This window comes from Lathyrus oleraceus, chromosome 5 (genome assembly GCF_024323335.1).
Source record: "Lathyrus oleraceus cultivar Zhongwan6 chromosome 5, CAAS_Psat_ZW6_1.0, whole genome shotgun sequence".
NCBI classification, from domain to species: Eukaryota; Viridiplantae; Streptophyta; class Magnoliopsida; order Fabales; family Fabaceae; genus Lathyrus; species Lathyrus oleraceus.
In genome coordinates this window covers 320,013,004-320,020,548 of record NC_066583.1, presented here as the reverse complement: position 1 = coordinate 320,020,548, position 7,545 = coordinate 320,013,004, and the positions used below count along the sequence as shown (strand labels likewise).

Genomic DNA, 7,545 nt, shown 5'->3' with positions numbered 1-7,545 from the left:
TTTTCCTTCAGCAACATTATTTCCCTTATCACAATTCAGTTACCATTCCGTTTACAGTTTTCGTTATTCCCTTTCCCTTTCCATTTTTCAGTTAGCCAAAGTAGTAGTTTCCTACACTGGGGAACTACTACACTTTATTTAATTTAGTAAGCAATTGTATCGAAGAAGCAGAATCCTACCGACCTGTGGAGGACTGCTCAAGCGATCCAAGATTCGACGTTCTCTGTTAATCCAATTGCCAGGTTTTTTTATTCAATTATAATTATTATTGCTATGCTATTATAATTATGTTTGTCGCACTCTTAATCTGTTTATGCTCGTCTGTGTTTGCGCTATTTAACATGTCTGGCTAAATTACCGGTATCGGTATGTAACAATTTAATTAGACGGGATTTAATAATAATCGGTGAAATCTTCTTATCTCAAACAATCTTTTCGACCGTGGTTTTTAATTTTAATTTAATTAACTTTGTCACAAAAGTGAGAAGCTATTTAATACGACTTTGCCACGAGAGTGGGAGATTAACTAAGGTGAGAACCAACAATCGCGAGAGCGTGAGGCTTGAACTGGATAGTAAAAACTAGGCATTGATTTTAAAAACAGCGAGAGCACTTTAAAAGCGATTAGCACTTATCTATTTTCAAAAATTATTTTTAACTTCAAATGGGACAACGAGAGCGTACATTCTGACTTAAAGGTATAAGCCGAATCAACAATCACGAGAGTGTGAGATAAAGCTTTTTAAATAAGTATTTTCTACTGAAAGATATTTGGCATTTAAATTATGCACCGATGACTTATCGAATCCCTGACGATTAATGTGTTGCATACTGATTCCTCCTATTAATTCTTTCTTAAGACTCAACTTCCCTTAGATTTTATTTTCTTCAACTAACCTTCTAAAAATCATTCCCTTAGCTAAACATAGTAACGTCAGTAGCATTAGTTTGACCATCGGTCCCTGTCGGTTCGATATCTTTTAAAACTAAAACGATTGGACTGTGCACTTACAGTCAAGTACCCGATAGACTATATTTTATATACAGTCACGAGACGTATCAAGTTTTTGGCGCCATTGTCGGGGACCTGATTTAGTCAAATGGTGTGATTCTTTCGTTGCACGGTATAGACTAAGGTAAAAATAAATACTAATATTCTTTCCTTTATTTCCCCCGATTGTATGCCAAGTACTCGCTCACAAGGCGATAACTTAGCACCACCAATCGCAGAACTAGAGCGTTTCATATATATAAGACGCCGAATACTAGAGTACCAACAAAGGTACGATATTCCCGATATCTTCTTTCCTAATTCTAAACCAGAAGAAAAGCCAACCATGGCTGAAGAAGGACCACAAAATCATCCTTTTAAATTCTACGCTACCCCGTCCCAACAAGAACCTCACAACAGCATTGCTGCCCCCGCTATCAATCAAAACGATTTTGAGCTGAAACCCTCATTACTATCAACCGTCCAACAACATCAATTTGCTGGAAACCCTACGGACGACCCTAATGAACACCTGACCAAGTTTGTGCAGTACGCAGACACTGTAAAGGCGAATGGTGTATCTCAAGATGCGATAAGACTTCACCTCTTTTCTTTCTCACTAAGAGACAGAGCTTGGGCTTGGTTGCAATCCTTTTGATCCAACTCAGTTACAACAAGGGAAGAACTGAAGAACGTTTTCTTATCCTGATATTTTCCGCCAAGCAAAACTGCTATGCTGAAAGCTCAAATCAACAGATTTTGACAAAAAGATGTAGAATCTCTCTACGATGCATGGGGGAGATACAAAGACATGATATGGATATGTCCACATCACGGTCTCGAAGACTGGGTGATCATTCACACATTTTACAATGGGCTTCTATATAACACAAGACAGACAGTAGACGCTGCCACAGGCGGTGCACTTATGGACAAGCCATACAACAAAGCCTATCAACTCATTGAAAACATGGCCCAAAACCATTCCCAATGGGGAGGTGAAATAACTCCAGTAGAAAAGTCCCAAACAAAGAGTGGAATGTACGAAATTAGTAGCCTTGACCATGTCCATGCCAAGGTAGATGCCCTTGTTCAAAAGTTAGACAACTTGACCATACCACCCACAGCGACCGTGGCTGTCGTGACTCCAAACTGTGAGTTATGTGGAAACCCTGGACACACTGCACAAGAATGTCAGATATTAGCCGGAGTCCCAACCGATCAAGTGAATTACGCACAAGGAAATCCTTATTCGAATACCTACAACCCAGGTTGGAAAAACCATCCTAATTTTTCGTAGAAGAATAACAACGCCCTGTATGCACCTGGCCAAGCACCAACTATTCCGCCTGGATATCAAAAGCCAGCTAATAGTGCTCCTAACATGCCTAGGAAGTCAAACCTCGAACTAATGATGGAAAGCTTCATAGCTACCCAAACTCAGACAAACAAAGACTTCTTGAACCAAAACATACATACTAGCGAGCAACTTAAACAACTACCGAGCAAAGTAGACGCCTTAGCCACCCACAATAAAATGCTTGAAACACAGATTTCACAAGTGGCTCAACAACAAGCATCTATAGTCGCTCCAGCTGGAACATTTCCTGGACAGCCGTAACCTAATCCAAAAGGACATGCAAATGTCGTTATACTGAAGAGTGGAAAAGAAATAGACGGGTCCGTAGATCTAAGACTCCAAAATCCTGCCATGTACCAAAAACCAGACAAAACCACAATTGAGCAGGTAATTGAACCAAAGGAAATGGAAGATAATACCCAAGAGGCCGAAGAGAAAGGAAAACCTTATGTGCCTCCACCTCCTTATAAACCACCCATTCCGTATCCTCAAAGACTCGCAAGTTCTAAAACTGCAGGGCAATTTAGGAAATTTGTTGAACTTCTGAAGCAACTAAACATTACAATTCCCTTTACAGAAGCCATCACACAAATGCCCTCATATGCCAAATTTCTTAAGGAGATCCTATCCAATAAGAAAAAGATTGAGGATAACGAAACAGTTACACTTATTGCCGAGTGTAGCGCAATACTCTAGAATAACATGCCTCCCAAACTAAAAGACCCAGGTAGTTTTTCCATACCCTATGTCATTGGAAAATTCGTCATAGACAAAGCTCTATGCGATCTAGGAGCCAGCATTAGTGTAATGCCCTTAACCATCTGTAAAAGGCTCAATATGGGAGAACTAAGACCGACCAAGATGTCTGTTCAATTAGCTGACCGCTCAATCAAATATCTTGTCGGTATACTAGAGAATGTCCCCGTACGTGTAGGACAATTTTACATTCCTACAGACTTCATAATCATGGACATCAAAGAAGATGCCAGTACACCTATCATATTAGGGAGGCCATTCTTAGCTACCGCCGGAGCTGTAATAGACGTAAAGAGAGGTATGCTAACATTCGAAGTTGGAGAGGAAAAGGTTGAATTCATCTTAACACAATTCTTACAAGCGCCAGCAATAGACGATACCTGTTATCTACTTGATGTCATAGACGAGTGCGTAAGAGAGATGGAGATGCAAGAAACCACATACTCTGATATAATGAAAATCCAAATCCTTCCCATCTTTGAAGATGATAATTGGCATGAACCATACCAAAACGACAGTCTAAGCGAATGCGTAGCACTTACGCCCAACCACATGCCATGCCCAAAGAAACCTGACTTGGAATTAAAAGCACTACCAAAGAACCTAAGATATGAATTCCTAGACACTGAACTGAAAAGACCAGTAATAGTCAACGCTGACTTGGGACCGATGGAAACTAAAAAGTTACTAGATGTCCTAAGAAAATATCCAACTGCGTTAGGATACAACATCGCCGACCTAAAAGGGATAAGTCCTTCCATCTATATGCATCGCATTATGCTGGAGGAAGATTGTAAAACCTCTAGAGAACACCAGAGAAGGATCAACCCAATCTTAAGTACGGTAGTCAAGGATGAAGTAAAGAAGTTACTAGATGCTGGAATCATATACCCGATCTCCGATAGTCAATGGGTTAGCCCCGTTCATGTAGTACCCAAGAAAGGGGGTGTTACAGTTGTTAAGAATGAGAAGGGCGAATCTATAGCACAAAGAGTTGTGACCGGAAGTAGAATGTGCATCGATTATAGAAAAGTAAACAAAGCCACTCGGAAAGATCATTTTCCTCTACCTTTCATTGACCAAATGCTTGAACGATTGGCTAAGCATTCCCACTTCTGCTATCTAGACGGTTATTCAGGATTCTTTCAAATTCCAATCCATCCTGACGACCAAGAAAAGACAACCTTCACATGCCCTTATGGTACATTCGCTTACCGATGAATGCCATTTGGATTATGCAACGCTCCCGCAACATTCCAAAGATGCATGATGGCAATCTTCGCCGATTTTATAGACGACATTATGGAAGTCTTAATGAACGACTTTTTTGTTTGTGGGCAGAGTTTTGAAGGATGTCTATCAAACCTTGAAATGGTACTTGAAAGATGCGTAAAGGTGAATCTCGTTTTGAACTGGGAGAAATGCCATTTCATGGTTCAACAAGGAATCGTGTTAGGTCATGTGGTATCTGATAAAGGAATTGAAGTAGACAAAGCTAAGATCGAAATCATAGAGAACCTTCAACCTCCGAAAACTGTACGAGAAATACGAAGCTTTTTAGGACACGCCGGTTTCTACCGACGTTTTATCACAGATTTCTCAAAAATTACCAAGCCACTTACGGGTTTATTAATGAAAGACACTGATTTTATCTTTGATGAAAAATGTTTAACAGTGTTCAACCAATTAAAAACATCTTTAATCACCGCACCCATAATGCAACCACCTGACTGGAGATTACCTTTTGAAATCATGTGTGATGCGAGTGATTACGCCGTAGGCGCAGTACTGGGACAAAGAAAGGATAAGAAACTTCATGCTATCTACTACGCAAGTAGAACACTAGATCCAGCCCAAATGAACTACGCCACCATTGAAAAGGAACTTTTAGCCGTCGTGTTTGCCTTGGACAAATTCTGTTCCTACTTAGTAGGGGCGAAAATTATTATCTATACTGACCACACCGCTATTAGATATCTGTTAAGTAAGAAGGATGCCAAACCAAGACTTTTAAGATTGACCCTACTCTTACAAGAATTTGACTTAGAGATAAAAGATAAGAAAGGTACTGAAAACGTAGTAGCAAACCACTTATCACGAATCGAAGGGAATAAACCTGAACAAATTCCAATCAATGATGATTTCCCTTACGAACGACTCATAGCCCAAATGGAAAGCGACATGTCTGAATTAACAATAAATGATACCGAAATAGAAGAACCCGTGGAAAAAATTCATGCGAATGCAACTTTGCCATGGTATGCTGATTTTGACAACTATCTAGCTGTTGGAGTACTTCCACCAGACCTATCTTACCAACAAAAGAATAAATTCTTTCATGATCTAAAACAGTATTACTGGGATGAACCTCTGCTTTTCAAAGAGGTACCGACGGTATTTTTCGTCGATGTGTTCCTGAGGATGAAATAGACGACATAATCTCTCATTGCCTTTCTGCTCCCTATGGAGGGCACGCAAGTACTTCGAAAACCTGTACTAAGATCCTACAACCGGGCCTATTTTGGCTTACTCTATGGAAAGATGTCCATAATGCGGTTATAAAATGCGACCGGTGCCAACACACTGGTAACATCTCAAGACGCGATGAAATGCCACAAATAGGAATCTTAGAAGTGGAAGTCTTTGATGTATGGGGGATTGACTTCATGGGACCATTCCCACCTTCTTTCGGTAATAAGTACATACTCGTCACTGTCGATTATGTTTCAAAATGGATTGAGGTTGTAGCTTCTCCGACAAATGACACACGAGTAGTGATTAAGTTGTTCAAGAACATCATCTTTCCTAGATTCGGTGTGCCAAAACTAGTAGTTAGTGACGGTATCTCCCATTTCATATCAAACATCTTTGGAAAACTTCTTCTGAAGTATGGAGTCTGACACCGTGTAGCAACACCTTATCACCCACAAACCAGTGGGCAAGTCGAAGTTTTGAATCGAGAGATCAAACAGATTCTAGAAAAGACTATCGGAATATCCAGAAAAGACTGGTCATCTAAACTAAATGAAGCTCTGTGGGCCTATACGACAGCTTACAAAACCCCAATAGGGACCACACCCTTTAAATTAGTCTACGGTAAATCATGTCATCTCCCTGTGGAATTAGAACACAAAGCTTACTGGTCAATTAAGACCCTAAATATAAATTATACTTCCGCATGTGAGAAACGAATTTTATACATTCACGAATTAGAAGAACTTCGACTAAACGACTATGAGAATGCCAGGATATACAAAGAGCAAACCAAAAGATGGCACGAAAAACGTATATCTAGGAAAGAGTTTAATGTCGGCGACATAGTACTACTATTTAATTCAAGACTTAAGCTTTGTCCAGGAAAACTTAAATCTAGGTGGTCCGGCCCTTTCGAAATCACAAAAGTCCTTAAAAGCGGTGCGATAGAAATCAAAGGCCGGAATAATGAACCATTTATGGTAAACGGGCAACAATTAAAATATTATCATAATATTGACAATAGAGACTATTCAAACAGTCTAAGACTTATAGAGTTGTCTGCTCAACCACAAAACTAGTACATCGCAACGTTATTGTCGAACTTACGACACTAAACAAAGTGCTTACTGGGAGACAACCCGCCTTTTCTTTTATTTGTTATCTTTGTTACTAAGTATTTTCCTTCTTTGATTTTCTTCTTTATTTTTGCTCCCCTTTTCTTGATTCTATACAGTAATACTTGTTGCTTCTAGTTACTAACTTAGAAACATTGGATACTGATTAACAGACGAATTTATAACTAGTTAGTTACTAACTTTCATCATGCAACCAGTAGACATAGTTTTCAGAGGCAGAGTTCAGAGAAGGCGTTATGATTATTTAGCTCGGAAGGATATGACTTTATCCATATATTATGATGGACCTACCATGGATAGGTTAGGTATCCGAGACAACATCTTGTTTATGTTTAACCAGTTAGGATGGGAGAATGTTGTTATTAAGAGAAGGTTTGTCACTTACCGTGAACTCACCCTAGAATTCCTTAGCTCCCTAGTTTACAACCCCGAGCATGGTTACAGACTTAACAAAGGGTTGATTTCCTTTAGGCTATTTAGCATGTACTTCACTTATAACCGTAGAGACCTTGCTGACCTCCTAGGATTTCCTAGTGGCTCATTTGTTTTCACTACCCGCCAGGAGGAATTAATCGATGACATCAACCTAGATTACTTTTGGGGTAGTTTAACTGGAGATTACCACCCTAACCCAAACGAGATGCACTCCCAAATGATCGATAACCCTGCTATCCGCTACTTCCATAAAATACTAGCCCATACCCTGTTTGATAAGGAAGAGAACAACACCATAGTGTCACGAGATGAACTTTTCATTTTACTCTGTGTCGACCAAGGTCGACATGTCAATGTTGTGACATTTATGATGGAGAGATTCATTCACCTTG

At 39.7% G+C, this 7,545-nt stretch overlaps 1 non-coding gene across 1 annotated transcript; it reads right to left on the bottom strand.

Annotated features, from left to right (window-relative positions):
• Positions 1-1,724: 1,724 nt before the first annotated feature.
• On the bottom strand, positions 1,725-1,831 carry LOC127089144 (small nucleolar RNA R71). The gene has a single exon (XR_007790918.1). It is a non-coding gene; the product is annotated as a small nucleolar RNA R71 (small nucleolar RNA).
• Positions 1,832-7,545: the final 5,714 nt, after the last annotated feature.